Consider the following 21,354-nt stretch of genomic DNA (forward strand, 5'->3'; position numbering starts at 1 on the left):
GCCATTAGTACTCGAGTTATTGATCTGTGACATGCCAGCTGCCACCGATGCGGTGACTGCTGCTTGAAACATAACAGCATCAAATTGAGGTGGTGGAGGTGGTGGTGGTACAGGTGCTTCCTCACCGTTGTTTCGCCTTGGATTCCTACGTGGAGGCATCCTTCAACTATAGGTTGAAAAGACAAGGATAAGAATTTCATAGAATAGAAAATGTATGTGTCTCATGAACTAAATCGCTATAGTTCAACAACAGATGATAGTATGAGTCTTAAAATAGAAGAATGAAAGTTATTTGTAAGACTGAAGGTATGAAACAAGTATTTGGCTTCCCAAAGACCATTCAAGGTTTGAACAAAATACTTAACATAGTAGTAATAGTGTCACTTATATTAATATAAAAGTTGTTACAACGATCATGAAAATTTGACCCCTATAAGGGTCTCCGGTTACAAAGTTCGAGAAATTTAAAGACTTTTAGCCGAGGTCCTAAACTATAACAAAATTTGAGCCCTTGACAAGCACTACTTGCGTCATAGGTTGCGCTTGGAGCTTGACTCCGCATCTGATCGCTTTGACTCCATTAGACGCCTATCAAAAGCGGCTTGTTGTTCCCTCAGTTCAGCGAGGGCTGCAATCATTTGCGCTTGAAATGCTTCGGTTTGGAGTTGAGCATTGTCTTGTATCTTGTCCAGCCTATGGATGTCAGAAGTGTGAACCTGCACTTCCACGTTGACATCCCGGAGTCGAGTAGCTTGAACTCTAGACTGATAGGACTGATTGGCTAACTTACCCACCATTACCGGGAGTGCTCGATCAGCTGAACCTCCGCCTCGGACATCGTAGAAGTCCCGGCACATGCCGTAGGGAGGGCGTAGGTTTTGCTGTTGGCTCCAATGGTGGAGGTGACTTCCCCAGACGGGAGTCGGTCCTTGAAAGTTCCTTACGAAGACGGGAGGTTGAATGGGTGGTGGATCGATAACTTCCGGCTCTGAGTCGGTACCGGAGTCATCACCCACTTCTATGGGTTCCTCGTCCTCTTTGGGATCATCTTTGATCCATCCTCCGTTTCCTTGGTTGGGAAAGTAGGGGTCGCCAGGGTGGTGAAATCCAGCCATTTGACTGTACGAGAAATAGGGTTATAAGAATGGAATAAAGTTGAAACGTGCAAAACATGTAAGTTAAACTAGTTTAGATAGAAAATACTCCTATAGTATTTAAATTCTTGTGTTTGATTCTAGTAATGGTTTGGTAAGGTTTGACTTGTTGCTTACTACGATCATTCCTCGATATACGTTGGTCCAATCTCAGGCAAATATAGTTGATCACGCTATATTTGTCCAAAATCTGATTACATATATCGAGTCTCAATCGTAGTGTCAACTTGTCTATATACTTGTATAGTTGTATAACATGAAAATAATTTGTGGTATGCATGTAATTGTACTTAAATGAACTATCAATTTAAGTTGAACGCAAAGCTGCTTAAGCGTAAAAAGAAAATTTGTTTTATCAGAGAGTATTAGTCCCTTAAGCATTTATAGTTTGTATATCTTATGTGGTTCGATATACTTAGTTCACTATAAACATTGCTCTGATACCAATCTGTCACACCCCCAAACCTGAACGGCGGAAACGTTCGGGGGCGGATGACTTCATGTGGTAACGTAACAAATGAATACATAGTAAAGAAAGCAATACAACCATCATATATATAATTGAAAGTTTACATTTGTCAAAAGTTACATGTTCAAAACCAATTACAATATGATGTCAAAATACGAGATTAAACTGGCGCCGCAACATCCCTTCATCAAAAGCAAAATGAATACCTGAAATTTACTGATTTCCTGGGACATACAAGTAATTTTGAAAGAGTAGATCAGCATTTAAGCTGGTGAGTTTCATAAGTATTTAAATGACAATGTTTGAATGAAATGAAATGTTTTGTCCTTGTTTGTTTGTGTTTAGAAAATCCTATATTTTCTACTAGTATAATAGTAGCCTTCACTCAAGACCAATGTTTGTTTCTAAAATGTATGTAAGTGTAAAATAACCAATGAGTTTGAAAACCTTGTAAATCAATGCATTTTTAATACCCCTTGTGAGTTTTATAACCATACTATCGACTCGGAATGCCTATACACAACGTTCTTCAGGCGTTGGAATGTTATGACGTTTGTCACCCCAAACGGTGGACTGCAGCTAACAGTCAGGACGCGGGTTGTCAAGCCTGTATAGATCTATACACAAACACCACGCTCCCCCTCCAAGGGATTCTGGTATATAATACAGGACTTGAAATGTGTACTCGAACGTACATGAAGTTAGTGTCTCACAAAACCGTGGTATAAAAACAGATCTACTTGTTAAAATGTTACGTTTGTTCTTGTATACGAAAGTAAACTTCTTGAAATTCATGTTTCTAGTACATAAGAGTTAGAAATTTGTTCGTAAAACTATACCTATTATAGTTTTCTAAAAGTGTGTCGTGTTTGTTTAGAAATACCTAGAAAAGGAATCACTTGTTTATGAAAGCATAGATTTTTGGTGTAGAGTCTAAGATAGACAAGAATAATCTAAGAAAAGTTTAGTTTATACATGCATTACAACAAATTTATATTTCAAAAGATAGAATGCTAGTTTAACATATGTTATGTATATGAAAGTTCCTTAAAGGTTTATAAATCGCATGTGATTTGGATATATAACAGCATATAAAAGAGTTTCTTTATATACCACACGATAATACTCGTGTGTTTTAGTTGTAATCCCCCCTTGAAAGCATATAAAAGAATTTATAAAATATTTAAAAGGTAAATTAAGGGGTATGAACTCACTTGAAAATTTGAAGATAGCGAGATGGAAAACCGGGCAGAGTTTCGTCTCGGGAAACGGATTTTTCTTGGGATTCTTGGGAATCTCGGGAGTAAAATCGACCCTCGGGACTTGAGCAAAAAGACCAGAGCTTCGGGTTTGAACGGGCACGGAAAACGAGGCAAGATTGTGAGAGAGATGAGAGAAATGAGCCCTTTTCTCGGAAGCCCTCGCATCCTATTTATAGGAAGGCTGAACTGCCTCGGTACGCGGGGCGTACGCTCGTACGCAGCGCGTACGCGTACGTCCTGCATGACCGAAGCCTCGACTGCCTCGGCTTCGGATGGGACGGGTTGCTGGGGAGGCGGGTCGGACGGGACGGCGGGTCGGACGGGACAGCGGGTCGGACGGGTCGGACGCTTCGGACGGGTCGGACGCCTCGGATAGGGTGACGTGGATGATCAGAGGCCAAGTCTCTCGGGTACGCAGGGCGTACAGGGGTACGCAGCGCGTACCTCGGATGAGGACGCTGACTCCTCTTCGGATAAGGTCCGATTTTTGAATTAAATAAATATATAATTTATTTAATAAACTTCAAAAATTCATATCTTCTTCATACGAACTCCGTTTTCGATGGTCTTTATATCCACGCGTAGGTGAGACTACGCTCTACAACTTTCGTTTAGACTCCGTCGGCAAATTCCGAAATTATTTTTTTATTATTTATTTTAAACTCATCGTGTCTAAGGAATTTCTTTGAAAATTCATAACTTCTTTATCTGATGTCGGTTTTTGCCAGACTTTTTACCGCTGGAATACCATTGTCGAGACCTTCGATTCTCGTTTAGGTCATTCCGGCCAAAAGTCGCTCGATCTCCGATTCGAGTTTTTAGATGTCTGTTGCTAAGCCGAACTTGGAAAAATCATAACTTCACTATATGAAGTCAGATTTGGGCGTTCTTTTCACGTACGATCATGGTTCAAAGACATTTAAACATAGAAGGAAATTAATTAGAACTATTTGTACATTTTATTATGAAAGTAAATTTTATTACTCAAAAGTGGTTACAATACTTGACCCTTTTTGGTCATTACAAAGAGTTGAAATATCGGGTTGTCACATACTAGGCTCCGGATCATCCACGTCGACCAGACTCTTCGCACGAGGATGCGGTAAGCAGTGACGCAAACGAACGCCCCGCGTACCTTCGGAGTACGCCTCACGTACGAGGAACGCCCCGCATAAGTCCGAAGAACGCCCCTCATTTCTCTCACATTTTCGCCTCGTTTTTCGTGCCGACAACATCCCGACTTCCCGGTTTCATATCCAAGCCCCGACGAAAGTCCGAAGCCCCGAGATTCCCTAAAATCTCATCACTTTCCGGTCGAGGTGCCGCCCGGGAAAATCTCGTTTTCTTCAAATCACGCGCCTTCTTCGGTGAGTTCATACCCCTATAATCTACATTTTTAAATGTGTTATCAATACTTTTTATATACACTTTTAGGGGGAGGGGGATACAAGTAAACACACGATTATTATCGTATGTAACTCAAAGTTTCACTAAATACTCACTTTTATCAAGTAAATCATATGTGATTCATAACCATTATATGAATCCTTCGTACGGAAAACATAACACGATATCATCTTATCTGTTGAAATTAAATATATTGTTCTACTCATACGATTCAAACAGTTTATTTATACCTTCAGTATAGGTGTTCATTTACGTCACCACAAAAAGTTACACATTTCATAACAAGTGAGCGTCACGCTAGGGTTACTATACAAACGAAACGAACTTTTGGAAAAACTATAATAGTTTACGACAAACATTTTTTACATGTTAAAAACTCTTTATAAAACTGTCTTACATACTTTATGTTTCCTTTCAAACGCTGTTAGAATCGTATTTCAAACAAAGGTCTTCTTATACTAAAAGTTGTTCTTATCAAACAAACTACTTTCAAATCGTTTTATAAACTGACATCCAGTCATCATTTCTTATTTATTGAACTTCTCAAAGGTTATAGAAAAACTTCTTTTATATTTTTATTGTCAAATGCATGCCTATATATGTGTATATATGTATACATATCATGTATACATATATAAACATAAAAGTTTTCCATCAGTTGGTTCAGTACCTTTGGGTAGCAAAGACATATTTCGGTTATACACATACACTACTAGTAACTATAATAGGTATAGTTAGAAAATACTACTTACGAGGAATCACACAAGAGTCAGTTTATACTAATACATTACATACTATATAAGGAAATACGATTATATACAATTACAAGGCATACAAATTTCAAGACATACAATTTCAAGAGATATGATTACATACAATTACAAGGCATACAAATTTCAAGACATACAATTACAAGAGATACGATTACATAAGATAGTGTAATAGATATTCATGAAATTTTACATACTACAAGTACCATATCAAAGAGATATTTTCATATACAAGAACAAATGGGCATTTTCATACGTAAATCTGTTTTATACTAGGTTGTGAGACTTTTCACGTACTTTCGAGTATGCATTATTAAGTCCTATATTATATACCATAATCCCTTGTAGGGGGAGCATGATACTTGTGTATAGATCTATACGGGATTGACAATCCCGCACCTAAACTGTTAGCTACAGTTAGACCGGCAGGTCTGGGGTGACAAATGTCATAACATTCCAATGCCTGATGAACGTTGTTACAGGCCATCAGTGTCAATAGCATGGTTATAAAACTCACATGGAGTATTAAAAACACGTTGATTTACGTAGTTATCATATACCTTAGCAGTTATAACTGTACACAAATCTAGACATGAAAAATATCATGGTAGTACATCTTTGGGTCTTTTAAACTACCACCCTCTTATAAACAAATATTGGATTTCTGAAGCAAACATTCAAAACAGTCGAGTCTTGGTAGAAGACTACAATTTATACTAGTAGAAAATATGGGATTTTCTAGGGTTTTCAAACGTTTACAATTACTTCCAAACATGTTTGTTGGTACAAACTTTCCTTCATACATTTACAGGTCTTTCTTTACAGCTTTACAAATCAAAGTCACATAAATACTTATGAACTCACCCGCATTATTGTTGATACTCGCTTTCAAAATAACTTGTATTCCCAGGATACGGATAGACAGGTATGACTACCAGGTTCTGTGAAGACGGAGCAATCAAGACTCGTCTTTTATTTTTGAATATTCATTTTTGTAGAATTTTACTATGAAAGAACTCAAATGTAATTAAAATTATACTATTAATGCAATGGATGATGTTGTTGCTTGTTTACTACTTTGCATTGTTGTGATACATTACATGACGTCCTCCGCCCCAGAACGTTTCCACCGTTCTCGGTTTTGGGGTGTGACAGATTGGTATCAGAGCATTGTTTATAGTGAATCAAGTATATCAACCCATAAAAGATATACAAACTATAAATACAATAGGGATTAAAATACTCTGATAAAGAGTCTATACTTTTAAATAATAAAATATTTAAGTAAGTATACGTGCCTGCATTCATACTAAAATCAGTGTCACTAAGACAGAACAAAAGTATTACGATTGTTGGGCAGCACAAGTAGACTTAGAGACATATAGTCAAAACCGGAATGATATAGCCTGATCAACTATATTTTCCAAGGGTTGACTAGCATGTGCCTAAGTGTGGTTGTGAGTTGCAACAAGTCTAAAAACTTACCTACAATACCACAATGGGAACAACAGAACGTAAACCTAAAATACTATAGGAGTATTTTGTGTATCCTATAAACTACTTATGTGTTAGATTCTTATACCCCAAATTATCGCTTAGATAACATAGCTGGACCCCATCCCCACGACGAACCGTACTTCCCGAACAAAGGCAATGCTGGATGGTTCAGAAAAGAACCATAGAATGATCATCCAATCGCTTTTGAATGATCACCATACTAAAGACCTTTCGGATGATGATAACTCTAAACTCAAGGACGAGAACCTACCCCCGGTAGTTCCGAATTCAAACCCTAACCCTCGTCTAGCTCTTCATGGCCCGATGCCTCCTTAGGAAGAATACTTGGAAACATGGAGCAAAGAGAAATATCGACCTACGTCGTCAAAAGGAGACCGAAGCTACTACAACTTAAGCAAAAGGAGCCCAGCAGGCAAAGTTCTAACAATCCGGATCCGCAGAGTTGGTCGAAACGAAATTCAAGCCAGGACGACTCTCCATTGTATCAAAGAGGTTAAATACCAACGCAAGAATGCACACCATCAACACCAATCATCCTCAAAACACTCGTGAGAGATCTAAGAGAGACCATGAGACCCTGCTGCAAGCACTAGCTAAAACACGAGCTGAAGTCATAGAAAAACGAGTACGCCAGAGAGTGTACGAAGGACACCTTCGCGATAATGGAACGTTAATTGGCTGAACTGAGAGTTCACCAGAAGGATGACCGCCGCTAGAAAGAAAGGCTTTACTTCCCTTCCTTGTTTAAAGGAATCGTTGTCCTGTGTATGTCCTATGTAGCAATATCTATGTAACTATCTTGTACTGCAAGTACTGATTAGTTAGGCCTTTATGCGGCCAAAACCTTTCTACTCATGATATGAGGTAACCCCTTCTTCAAAGACAAGTTTTCCTAAAAAAAATAAAAAATAAAATAAAATAAAACATCGATGATAATGACAGTCGGCTAATTTCCGTGTCACTCTTTGTTCAAAAACCCTCATCATACCTTCGTTAATATGCTTTAGTCAAGTCATTGGACTATAGTGATTTAACTTCGGAGACATTTCCATGTCCCTTCTAGTGGTTGGATCATGTTATCCACCAACCAACGATACCTTAGCTTGAACGACAAACGTCTTAAAAGACCACTTTACAAACATACTTCTACTCTATACTATGATTGCATCATAAGGATGTAGATCAAACCATCATGAACATACTTCCAATCCGTACTAGGACTGCATCACAGGGATGTAGGTCAAGCTTGCGAGAACATACTTTTACCCCTTTACTTAAAACGATCGAAATACATCTAGGTTCAACCATAATATCTCACGAACTCCTTTTTCCTTCGTGTTACAGAATCCTGTCGCCGATGAAAAGTAACCAACTCATCAGCCCAACACCAACTCTACAGATTGATACAACTACCTTTCAAGCTGCAGTCTCAGCTGCCGTAACAGCTGTTCTGAATCACCTTAACGCTAACAACGCAAATGCTAGCGGGATGGTTTTCAATAATTCCAACCCAAGTAACAACCAAGTACACCCACGAGTAACAAACTACCATGACACTCCGAACCTCAAACCAAAGAGCAACAAACAAAAATTTTGGGATAGAGTTAAAGGCAAATCACCTCGAGGGACAAACAAGAAACCATCACCGGTAGCAGCCTTCGCAGCCACGGCATCTGTAACTCCTACCACCAACACTACAAGTATCCCAATTATCCCTAACCCGGCCAGACAGTATGCTGGAAACCTACCGAATTGCAATAAGTGCAACTTCCATCACATAGGTAGTTGTCGTCTGTTACACTGCAAGACCTGCAACAAGAACGGACACACTACCCGCTTCTGCAGGACTCGGGTCAAACACATTACTTCAACCACCAATGTTGAAATTTCTCGGATATGCTACCTATGTGGTTTAATGGGGCACTTCAAGAGGGATTGCCCAATAGAGAAGAATGACAGTGGAACAGGAGGAGTTTGACCTCAGAATGGAAAAAGGCAATAAAGGACCCAACTATAACAAAGAACTCTGGCGCAGACGGTAGGATTCTCAGGATCACGGCTGTAGGAGAACCTACTCCGAACCCACATTAATGTGATATTAGGCGTTTCATTGTAACAGACTTATAAACCATCTAAAACAAGCGCAATCAGAGTCTTATCTTTTGTGGGATCCCGTCGGTATAGGGATGCTCGTACTGTGTATACTTGCCTTTTATAGTATACCTTACTCACGACAATAGACTTGTAGTAGTCTAAAGTATACCTAATGTCTTTAAGTTTCATGATTCCAACATTATCTTACGACTTGATTCAATTTGATCCTCACAAAAACAGCTTCATACGTACATCCCTTTCTTCGAAATCGCCTTTTCAGCGAAGCCGTTATTCCAGAACACCAAAGTACCCATGTATAGAATACCTCATAGTTATTTTTCTTCCCAAAGAAATCCCCAAAGTACCGCTTGTATAGTACGTCAAGTTCAAATCCAAAGGTCCATACGGTTGATCTATCGCTGATAAATATATACATAGGGGTGATATATAATCAAGGTTCTACAGGTTTGGAATTGACAATTCCACTTTAACTTCTTTTTCCTCGATGGGATGAGAGCTTAAAAGAAGAATCATTTATTCGACTACCTTCTCAACCTTAATTATATCCGACTCGTATACCCGAGACTGTGATAGATGAACCAGGTATGAGTTCTACTATGAACTTCAGGACGAAGACTGCCCAAGACTGCGAGTGATCGTGCTTCCGTGAGAATAAACTTAGAAATACCAATCCTTTTCCCAAATTCATGAGTATTCATACTATCTTTTAAACCTTCACGACAGCGAATCCACCCCCAGGTTTTGACATCATAACCAGTGGGAGTTGATTCAGTCTATATCGAGCCAACATCAGGTACTTTGATAAAGCAGTTCGTCCTAACCTCCCTAAACAACGAAGGCCTATTTATTTACAGCCACGACCCAAGTACGAACCCTCTCATCTTTTCGTGTATGCAAGCTCAGAAATGCTTACGAAAGGAATATCATGTATTCCTTGCACACATCGCCGAGACGTGCCGAAAAGTGAAGGACATTAAGAACATCCAAGAAGTACGCGGCTTTTCCCGACACCCTTCCGGAAGGACAACCAAGACTACCACCACAGCGTCAAGTCGAATCCAGAATCGACTTAATTACAGGGGCTACCCCAGTAGCCAAAATCACCTTACTGTATAGCTACAACCGAGATGCAAGAACTTCCTAGCAAGCTTAACAAACTCCTCAGAAGGGGATTCTTTAGGACAAGTTTCTCACTTGGAAGAGCACCGGATTTGTTTGTAAACAAGAAAGAGCGTTCCAAACGCTAAAATAAGTCTGATGCATCGCACCAATATTATCCCTCCCAAAAAGGGAATAGAATATTGCATGGTGTAATGTGATACATCCAACCAAGGGCTTGGTTGTGTTCTTAAGCAAGAAGAAAAGTCACTACCTATACCTCAAGACAACTTAAGACACAAGAATTTGACTGTTCAACACATGAACCTAATTCAGGAGCAGCGGGGATTGCTCTTAAGATCTAGAGACAATATGTGTAGAGTACAAGGTATACTATGTTCACAGACCACAAAAACATTCAACATACATTCGACCAAGAAGAGTTATCACCCCAGAAAAGTCAAACGACAGAAGCAAAGTCGTATCCCAATAGTGAAAGATTCGCTAGAATGCCAAGCAAGGACCAGAGTTCACCTGAGAACACGAGAATCAAATAAAATTTCTATCCGTAGCATGATCATTAATTCATTTTAAACTCGAATTTCAAGACGAAATTCCCTCTAACAGGGGGATGATGTGACAACCCGACATTTTGAGTCAATATAACGAAATACCAGTCAAACTTAAGCCAAAATTTAACTTTCCTAAAATCCTATTTGCGTTAAATAAAGTGGTAGGAATCATATCAAGGTTTTCGTACGTATAAAGAACACTAAAATCCGAGTTATAACGGAGAAGTTATGACCAACCGAAGATTCTCGGCAAAACCAGGCAACACCGATTAAGCGAAAAACGTGAAGTTTCAATACAATAACATTTAGCCTTAGGTATCTAAACGACAGTCGTAGATTACGTTAAACCATGATCATGCATAAAAAGAACGCCCAAATTTGACTTCGTATGAGTAAGTTATGATTTTCGAAGTTTCTAACCTAGCAGTAGACAGCTAAAAACTCGAAATAGAGATCGAGTGATCTTTAGCCGACACAACCTAAACGAAAGTTGAAGAGCCCGACAATAGGAGTATAACAATAAAAAGTCTGATGAAAACGGACGCCAGATAAAGAAGTTATGAGTTTTTAACGAAGTTATCGTGTCCCGACCTATTAATTAAAATATAATTAAAAATAAAGTCAAAATTAGCCGACGGAGCCTAAATTAAAGTTATAGATTATTTTCTCACCTTTGCGTGGATATAAAGAATGTCAAAAACGGAGCTCGTATGCGAAAGTTACGCATTTTAGAAGTTCTTGGCACGCACTTCAAAGCCTTATCCGAAGGAGTACACCCTGCGTACCCTCGTACGCCCCGCGTACTCGGATACTAGGCTCCGGATCATCCATGTCGACCAGACTCTTCGCCCGAGGATGCGGTAAGCAGTGACGCAAACGAACGCCCCGCGTACCTTCGGAGTACACCTCGCGTACGAGGAACGCCCCGCGTAAGTCCGAAGTATGCCCTACGTACCGAGGACCTTCAGCCCCTATAAATAGATTGCGAGGGTGCCGACTGTTTTCACTAAATTCCCTCATTTCTCTCACATTTTCGCCTCGTTTTTCGTGCCGACAACATCCCGACTTCCTGGTTTCATATCCTAGCCCCGACGAAAGTCCGAAGCCCCGAGATTCCCGAAAATCTCATCACTTTCCGGTCGAGGTGCCGCCCGGGAAAATCTCGTTTTCTTCAAATCACGCGCCTTCTTCGGTGAGTTCATACCCCTATAATCTACATTTTTAAATGTGTTATCAATACTTTTTATATACACTTTTAAGGGGGGGATACAAGTAAACACACGATTATTATCGTGTGTAACTCAAAGTTTCACTAAATACTCATTTTTATCAAGTAAATCATATGTGATTCATAACCATTATATGGAATCCTTCGTACGGAAAACATAACACGATATCATCTTATCTGTTGAAATTAAATATGTTGTTATACTCATACGATTCAAACAGTTTATTTATACCTTGAGTACAGGTGTTCATTTATGTCACCACAAAAAGTTACACATTTTATAACAAGTGAGCGTCACACTAGGGTTACTATACAAACGAAACGAACTTTTGGAAAAACTATAATAGTTTACGACAAACATTTTTTACATGTTAAAAGCTCTTTATCAAACTGTCTTACATACTTTATGTTTCCTTTCAAACGCTGTTAGAATCGTATTTCAAACAAAGGTCTTCTTATACTAAAAATTGTTCTTATCAAAAAAACTACTTTCAAATCGTTTTATAAACTGACATCCAGTCATCATTTCTTATTTATTGAACTTCTCAAAGGTTATAGAAAAACTTCTTTTATATTTTTATTGTCAAATGCACGCCTATATATGTGTATATATATACATATCATGTATACATATATACAAATAAAAGTTTTCCATCAGTTGGTTCAGTACCTTTGGGTAGCAAAGACATATTTCGGTTATACACATACACTACTAGTAACTATAATAGGTATAGTTAGAAAATACTACTTACGAGGAATCACACAAGAGTCTGTTTATACTGATACATTACATACTATATAAGGAAATACGATTATATACAATAACAAGGCATACAAATTTCAAGACATACAATTACAAGAGATACGATTACATACAATTACAAGGCATACAAATTTCAAGACATACAATTACAAGAGATACGATTACATAAGATAGTGTAATAGATATTCATGAAATTTTACATACTACAAGTACCATATCAAAGAGATATTTTCATATACAAGAAAAAATGGACATTTTCATACGTAAATTTGTTTTATACTAGGTTGTGATACTTTTCACGTACTTTCGAGTATGCATTATTAAGTCCTGTATTATATACCATAATCCATTGTAGGGGGAGCGTGATACTTGTGTATAGATCTATACGGGATTGACAATCCCGCACCTAAACTATTAGCTACAGTTAGACTGGCAGGTCTGGGGTGACAAATGTCATAACATTCCAACGCCTGAAGAACGTTGTTACAGGCCATCAGTGTCAATAGCATGGTTATAAAACTCACATGGAGTATTAAAAACACGTTGATTTACGTAGTTATCATATAGCTTAGTAGTTATAACTATACACAAATCTAGACATGAAAAATATCATGGTAGTACATCTTTGGGTCTTTTAAACTACCACCCACTTATAAACAAATATTGGATTTCTGAAGCAAACATTCAAAACAGTCGAGTCTTGGTAGAAGACTACAATTTATACTAGTAGAAAATATAGGATTTTCTAGGGTTTTCAAACATTTACAATTACTTGCAAACATGTTCGTTGGTACAAACTTTCCTTCATACATTTACAGGTCTTTCTTTACAGCTTTACAAATCAAAGTCACATAAATACTTATGAACTCACCAGCATTATTGCTAATACTCGCTTTCAAAATAACTTGTATTCTCAGGATACGGATAGACAGGTACGACTAACAGGTTCTGTGAAGACGGAGCAATCAAGACTCGTCTTTTATTTTTGAATATTCATTTTTGTAGAATTTTACTATGAAAGAACTCAAATGTAATTAAAATTATATTATTAATGCAATGGATGATGTTGTTGCTTGTTTACTACTTTGCATTGTTGTGATACATTACATGACGTCCTCCGCCCCAGAACGTTTCCGCCGTTCTCGGTTTTGGGGTGTGACAGTATTGGATATGTACTACTGGTTCATCCTGGGGGATGTTGGAGGATATCATCAGTGTATCGGGTTTTTCCCGACCTGAGGGTGCTGGAGCAAGTTCAGCATGCGTATGTGATTGCAAGAGGAGAACTCGTGGGAGTTGGTCTGAGATTGAAAAGTGGGTCTTTTCTGTCAGCACGGAATGGATAGAGTGGGATTCGGATCGGGGATCCGATGGTTCATGGCTTGCTAGCCTTTATGGTTCGAGTGATTGTTGAGATTTGGGGCAGTGATGCTTCATGGGTAATTCTCGATTGTTGAGTGTGATTATCAGAGGGTATAGCCGGTGCCTGGTTTGAGACGGTGGTCAGGACACCACAAGGAAAGAGGAAGTGAGTTCGAGTTCGATGCTTATGCTTGAGGAACCTCGTCCAGTTAGGGCCAGGTGGCGCGTCGTAGGTGGCGCGTCGTGGGAGTACTTTGGAGTTGAGTTGTCGTAGGCTTCGAGGGCGAAGCCTAATTTAAGGGGGGGAGAATTGTAACATCCCGAAATATCAATAGTAGAGTTGAAGGGCTAAAAGAGTAAATTCGGAAAGAGTGACTCGGCGAGTCCATGGATGGACTCAGCGAGTAGAGTCGCGATTTGGTCACGTGTTAAGTAGCCGACTCAGCGAGTCAATGAGATGGACTCGGCGAGTAGGCGTTGAGTGGAGAAAACCCTAATTCTTGGGGTTGAGCCCTATATAAAGAACATTATGTTTCCTTCCCAGCCTCTTTATCACCCCTTGAGTCCCAGAAACCCTAATTTCGTGGAGGAACCCCATTGTTGAGCAAATTGGAGCTTGGAGAGGTGGTTGTTGAAGAGATCTTAGAGAAGAGGCTTGGAGCAAGGGGCTTTGATTGGAATTGAGTTTCATTGCAGTTGGGACGTTCTTTTGAGGTAATATCTCGTTTTTGAGCTGCTATTTCCTAGATGCATCATTTTGGGAGTATTAGAGATCATATCTTTGGATGTATTGGAGTTTAGAGGTTAGATCTGAGGTTGCTACCTCAGATCTGGAATGGAGAAGGGTTGGTATGCATGAAAGTCCCTGTTTGTGAGTGGTTGATGGAGCTATTTTGTCCCAAACCTTAGCCCTAATGTGAAATTGCATAGATCTCTTTGGATTCACATAAAGTTTGCCACTTTACGTGATGGATGAGTTGTAGGAGGCTAGATCTATGTTCTGGATCAATTGCATGGCCTGGAATGCTTCTGTATCGGTTCAGACCGGTGAGACTCGGCGAGTCACATGGGTGGACTCGACGAGTTGGATGAAGATGGCCTGGAACTCGGCGAGTTGTATGAACAACTCGGCGAGTAGGTTGAAGATAGCCTTAGACTCGGCGAGTCTGTTGTTGGACTCGGCGAGTCTTGTCGAAGAGTCCCAATATTTTCTGGTTGAGTCGAGAATCGGCGAGTCAAGGGATGACTCGGTGAGTTGTGTGCGAGTGGACTTAGAGTTGTGGAACTCAGCGAGTCTCGGGGTGACTCGGCGAGTTGAGTCGCGGACTGGGGAAGTTCTGAGCATGGGGACTCGACGAGTCGACGGGTTGACTCGGTGAGCAGGGTCAACCAGGAGGGTTGACTTTGACTGAGGACTTTGACCATGAGTTGACCGTTGACTTTTAGGGCTTGGTCAGCAATGTGGCATTTGGGCCAAGAGAGGGGTAAAATAGTCTTTTACCCTTAAGAGGGTGCCAAGAGAGGGTTGATTCTAGTCTCGAGAGTTATATTCATGAGAGTATATGCCTTACGTGTTAGGCGGCGGCGAGTTCGAGATTCAAGTGTGGGGATATCAGCTTTCTGCTTGCCAGGTGAGTCTTCTCACTATACTTTACCTTGAGTAGGTAACCAGAGTTATGTGACAGAGTATTTGTATGATATGTATGTTATGTGTTGTACTACATTATTTCTATGTGATTTATGATGTGCATGTTTTCAGAGTTGGAACCGGAGGGTTCCTAGAGTTAGAACCGGAAGGTTCACAGAGTTAGAACCAGAGGGTTTACAGAGCAGGGTCCACGGACCCACAGAGTTATAGCCTCGAGTGGCTAATATGTGTTGTGTGTGGTATTTTGGGGAACTCACTAAGCTTCGTGCTTACAGTGTTTTGTTTTATGTATGTGTTTCAGGTTTCTTTCAGGATCACGAGACGGCACTGGCTTGATTGTACACACCAGAGAAAGAGTCATGTTTTGAGGATCCTGGTTTTCTATACAAGTGAAAATGGAGTCATGTTTTGTAATTCGATTATGAATGAGATTTTAAACAAGTGTTTCTAAGAATTAAATGATTATTTTTAAATGAAAAAAATTGTTTGAAAATTTCGGTGTTACACTGTGATCTTTGGCACGGTCAAGGAGGGTATACTGGAGATTTTGGATGAGAGGTTGGGAGCCTTCCGTACAGAGATGATGGCTTTGATGGGAGCTCGTACATTGACATTCCGAGAGTTTAGAGCTTGTGGAGCGCCAGATTATCATGGGGCTAGGGACCCCATTGCTAGCAGCAGATGGTTGGCTAATGTTGCCAACGCTTTTCGTTTGAGCCGGTGTCCCGAGGGGGACAAGGTCAGACTCGCCTCCTGTCTTCTGAAGGACAGAGCGAGGGATTGGTGGGAAGAGATTGGTCATGCTTTGGGGGATGATGCCGCGTTGGACGCGATGACATGGAATGATTTTTCAGCTAGGTTCAGGGCTGAGTTCTCACTGAATATAGAGGTGCAGCAGTTGGCACGGGAGTTTCAGGATTTGACACAAACCACTGAGATCGTGGTGGAGATCACCACCAAGTTCAGGGAGAGGGCTCTTCTTGTACCGCAGTATGTCGCGGATGAGGAAATGAAGAAGGCCCGATACCACAAGATGCTGAGTGACATCAGTGAGTTTGTGAGCAGGTCCGGCTGCAAGATGCTAGAGGATATGATCTCGCGGGCCAGGGAGAGGGAGATCGACTTGGAGCAGATCCGGAAGAGGAAGCCAGATGAGATTCAGGTAGCCACGGGATCGGGCAAAAGGCCTATGGGATCGGAGTCGAGATCGAGGGATTATCAGGAACGCAGCCGATGCGGGAAGTGTGGCAGGACGCATGGGGGTGCGTGCAGGAGTGGTAGTGGTGGTGAGTCTGGCTGCTTCAAGTGCAGCCGGACTGGTCATTTTTGCAGGGATTATACTGTGACCACCACTCAGCGGTCGGACCTGATATGTTTTCACTGCAGTCAGTGGGGCCACAAGAAGGCCCAATGTCCCAGTTTACTTTCAGCATGACGGGTGATGGCACCTGCCCCTGCAACTTTGAGGATCACAGATGGCCTTCAGGGCCGAGCAGAGGCGCCTGCGGTAGGAGGCAGGGCTTTTCAGATGACTACCATGGAGGCACGAGAAACGCCGGACGTAGCAGGTATGCAACTTTTGTTTTCTGTTCTCTTTATGCATGATTATGTTGTTATGATTTTGCATCATTATTGGTGTGAGTAAATTTAGAATTGCGCGGCTTGCTTGTGATTTAGTTATATGCCATCTGCATACCTTGGAGATTAAAATGACAGTTAGCGGTTGTGCTCGATGGAAGCAGGTTACTCAGGATGCAATTACTATAGCATGCTTATATGGGACTCAGTAGTGTTCCGCTAGATTCGGAAAGGTGTTATTGAGTGATGGATCGGTTAGATCCCTAGCTATAGGAAGCCTGGTTCTTCAGCGGATTGCTTGCGGTATTGTAGAGAAGATTGGGAATTCTTCCCAAGCATTGAGTAGTGAGGTATAATCATGATCAAAGTGGGGGAGAACCCTCTGAGTATGCAAGAGTAAGAGCACATAGATCCAGTGTGAGTGCACGACCACTGAGAAGGAAAAGAAGTAGACAGTGATTGATGGATTGAGGGTTCAACGTTGGGAGTTTGAGAAACTTCCCAGCAGAGAGTTCATGTAATCAGGATGGTTAGTATCTGGTTCGGAATTCGGGTTGGAGGATCGCCTGTAGGACACGGGTGATTCGAAATGAGGATTTTGAGAATGATTAACATATGATGCTTGCATGTTGTTAGTCAGTGCCATAGACGTCATGAAGATGCATGGTAGAGCGGCGGGAGAGCCGTAGCTTTCTCCAGCAGTAGTTAGAGGTGGAATGTGCCGTAAGACTACGGGGTAGTCATAGCATTCAGTAGCAGTCAGTGAGTATGGAATGTGTCGTAAGAGTACGGGTAAGTCGTAGCAATCCCTAGCAGCTTAGTTAGCGGAGTTGGGGCGAGGCCCTTACCTCCTAGTGATCTAGGTAGGAATCAGGAATGGGTAGTGGATGAGAATAGTATGGAGCTTGTCGCATAGCCCTAGAGAGGTGAGACCTTGGGAGAGGCCTCTCTAGGATGTAGTTCGGTGAGACCCGTGGGCGAGGCCCGTATGTGAGTAGCAGCATAGGTGAGACCTGAGAGCAGGGTTGCTCAATAGTATAGTCGAGTGAGACCCGTGGGCGAGGCCCATGAGTTTTAATAGCACAAGTGGGAACTGGTAAGGACCTTAGGGTCAAGTTAAGGGATCGAGGATCCCAGGACTTGTAGCGCTACAGTGGTAGAGTAGGGGGAGCAGTATTAGATAGCCTAAGTTTCTTCGGAAGTCGCTGGGAATGACCAGGAGTTTGTGTTGGGTCTAGCGACCGGTAGGAGCCAGTAATCCAGATATTGATAGATTAGTAGGGACCAGGGTTGTCTCGGTTCATCCGGAAGGCGGATAAGGGATAGCAGAAATTTTCAATCAATGCCAATGATGTTAAGAAGTATCCAGTGGGGACTGGTAGTGATGACCGCATTGGAAGTAGCATGGGTAATGGATCCAGTGAAGGATAGGTCCTTCACAATGATAAGGGAGGTAGCTGGTTATGGAACATTGCCTTGGGGAGGTCAGAAAACACATAAGGATAAAGGGGGGGTGAGTAAGTTGTGTCCAACATAAGTACTCGGGGAGTACCAGAAGGATTGTCGGTTGAGTAAGTTGTGTTTCCAGGATGGTCAGGGTTAGGGTAAACTAAAGAATATTATCTTCAAGGATTCATGATAGTTAGAATAACCGGGCAGAAGGCCAGCAGAGGTAGTCAGCGGGTGTAGGTTTTCCTAAGCAGAGTGATGAAGGCAGATTGCAGGAGGGTTGGCCATAGAGAAACTTCGCGGACGAAGTTTAGTTTAAGTGGGGGAGAGTTGTAACAACCATAACCAGAAAGACCAAGAAAGGAAAGGAAAATCCTAAGTCAAAGGGGTCAACTCGTCGAGTCTAGGGTGGAACTCGACGAGTCCGAGCGGGATCCGGGTCGAAGAGTAAGTGACCGACTCGACGAGTCGGAGAGTGGACTCGGCGAGTCCGGTCTGGATTGGGAAACCCTGATCCCGGGACTTGGCACCCTATTTAAGCATACCATTCTCATTTCTAGGGCTTCATTTGCAGCCTCCATTCTCCAAAAACGAATCACTAACCACCCAAGTCCATTCTTGAGCTTGTGTGAGAAGATTAAGGCCCTTTTTGGTGCATCTTGAAGGTTGTAGGAGAAAGGAGCAAGGAAAGGAGTATAGATTCAAAGTTTCGGTGACATCTCAGATCATTTGAAGGAATGAATCTCACACCTTAGTTATTTATCATCTAGATCCCCCTTTCTTTGCTTATATGTTGTCACTTTTGGGCTATTTCCAAGACCAATCCGTGTATGGTGCCCTTGTGAGCAAAAGGACTTCGGATCTAGGATGGTCTTGACCCAGAAGCCCATAAAGTAACAGTCCTTGGTTTGATTGTGAAGCATGTTTGTCTCAAACCCTAGCTCAAGAGTGTTTTAAGCCTATAGGCCCTTAGTTTCACGTAAAGTTTGCAACTTTACGTGAGGAATAGTCTTTGGAAGTATGGATCTATGATTTAGAGCCCCTGCATGGCTCGAAAAGCCACTGAATGGATTAAGAACCGGAGCGACTCAGCGAGTCACATGGGTGGACTCGGCGAGTTGGATGAAGTTGAGCAGGAACTCGGCGAGTTGGAAGAAGAACTCGGCGAGTCTGTTGAAGATTGTCTGGGATTCAGTGAGTCTGTTCTTGGACTCGGCGAGTCAAGTCGCAAAACCCCAAAACCTTTTGAGTTAAGACTCGGATTAGTGAGTTGGACAGGACATGACTCGGAAATCGGTAGACTCGGCGAGTTAGGGGCTGACTTGGCGAGTCGAGTCGCGAATGGAAGGATTCTAAGCCTAGGAACTCGGTGAGTCAGTAGGCAGAATCGGCGAGTAGGGTTGACCTACAAGGTTGAATTTGACCAGGACTTTGACTTTGACCAGAGTGGACTTAGTTGACTTTCAAAGGACAGTTAGAGTAAGTGTTATATTGATATTGGTAGCTCATGGAGCTAGTGGGTAGCAGTTTAGAGAGTTTTCGGGTAGCAGCCAGAGGGATTACCAGCAAGTTCAGCATTATGAGGTGAGTTTCCCTTTGTGTGGATGGGTCTAAGGCCACCATACCGGCCCATGTAGGTATGAGTAAGAAGACCCGGGGGTTAGCCATAGGCACTGTATGCTAGTATGATATTTAGGACCAAGGTCCATTGATAGTGGGCGGGTGCCCAAGAATGGTTTACGTGATAGAGTATACTTGTTGTCTGTGTGATACTTGTATGAGCCTCGTAGGGAGGTGAGTACGGGCGAGGTCCCGTATCTCACCAATAGCAATAGCAGAGTGTGGACGGGGTTCCATATCTCATTAGTAGCAAAGCAGGGGCGAGACCCAAGTTAGGAAAAAAGTGAGTGTGGGTCAGGCCCGTATCTCACTATCAGTAGGAGCGTGGACAGGATTCCTTGACTCCTCAGTAGCAGGACAAGGGCGAGGCCCAAGATAATATATGAGAGCTTACGTGTTGTCATATGTTTATGTGTTAGTATATGTTAGCGGGCGTGGCCCAGTGACAGGTGAGGCCTAAATGAAACAGATCTGTATCTGAGCGGGGCTAGAAGCCAGGCAGGGCCAGGTGCGGCGGGGACCGAGGTAGGGGGCGAGGCTCGAAATAGCGAGCGTGGCGCAGTATATGTTGTATGTGTTTGTGCAGGGTGTGTGGTAGGTTGGGGAACTCACTAAACTTCATGCTTACGGTTTTCAGTTTTCGTTTCAGGTACTTCCGGTAGCGAAGGGAAGAGCTCGGGGTGATCGAATGGCACACACCATTGATTAGTCAGCCTGGGATGTTTTACTCTGAAAATGAAATTATGATTTGGAATTAATACTCTGATTATGTTATGGATTGATAAATGTGTTTTAAGTAATGCTTTATAAAAGAAATTTTTAGTCTTGAAAATTGGGACGTTACATATTGAGCATGTGCCAAATACTATAGCTATTACACTTAAAGAGACACTTGATAATTTGATTTCAAGACATCGGTTGAGCATCTCCAGTTTGCACGGACAAGGTTATGATGGGGCTAGTAATATGAAAGCTGAACTTGGTGGCCTTAAAATTGTAACATTCCGTTTATTAAATAAATAAATAGATAAAAACATATAAACGAATAGTTGCCCTAAATTCAGAATAATTTAGCAAGGTGTTGGTTTTGGGGGTTAAATGATTAAATTTGGACTTTGGGGGTTAAGAGTGTAATTTACGGACTAGTTTGTAAAGAATATTTAAGGTTGAGGGTTGTTTGGTAAATTATGGATTGAATTAGAAAAGGATTTTTGAAGTCAGGGTATGATTTTTAATAGTTGAACTTATTATGAAAGGATTTATAGGAGCAGGGGCTAAAGGGTAAATTCTGGACTTAAGTTGGAAAAGTTTTATGGATGAGGGACTAAAATCTTTAAAAAG

Source organism: Lactuca serriola, chromosome 1 (genome assembly GCF_051521515.1).
Source record: "Lactuca serriola cultivar US96UC23 chromosome 1, Lser_US96UC23_V15, whole genome shotgun sequence".
In the NCBI taxonomy this organism is placed as follows: Eukaryota; Viridiplantae; Streptophyta; class Magnoliopsida; order Asterales; family Asteraceae; genus Lactuca; species Lactuca serriola.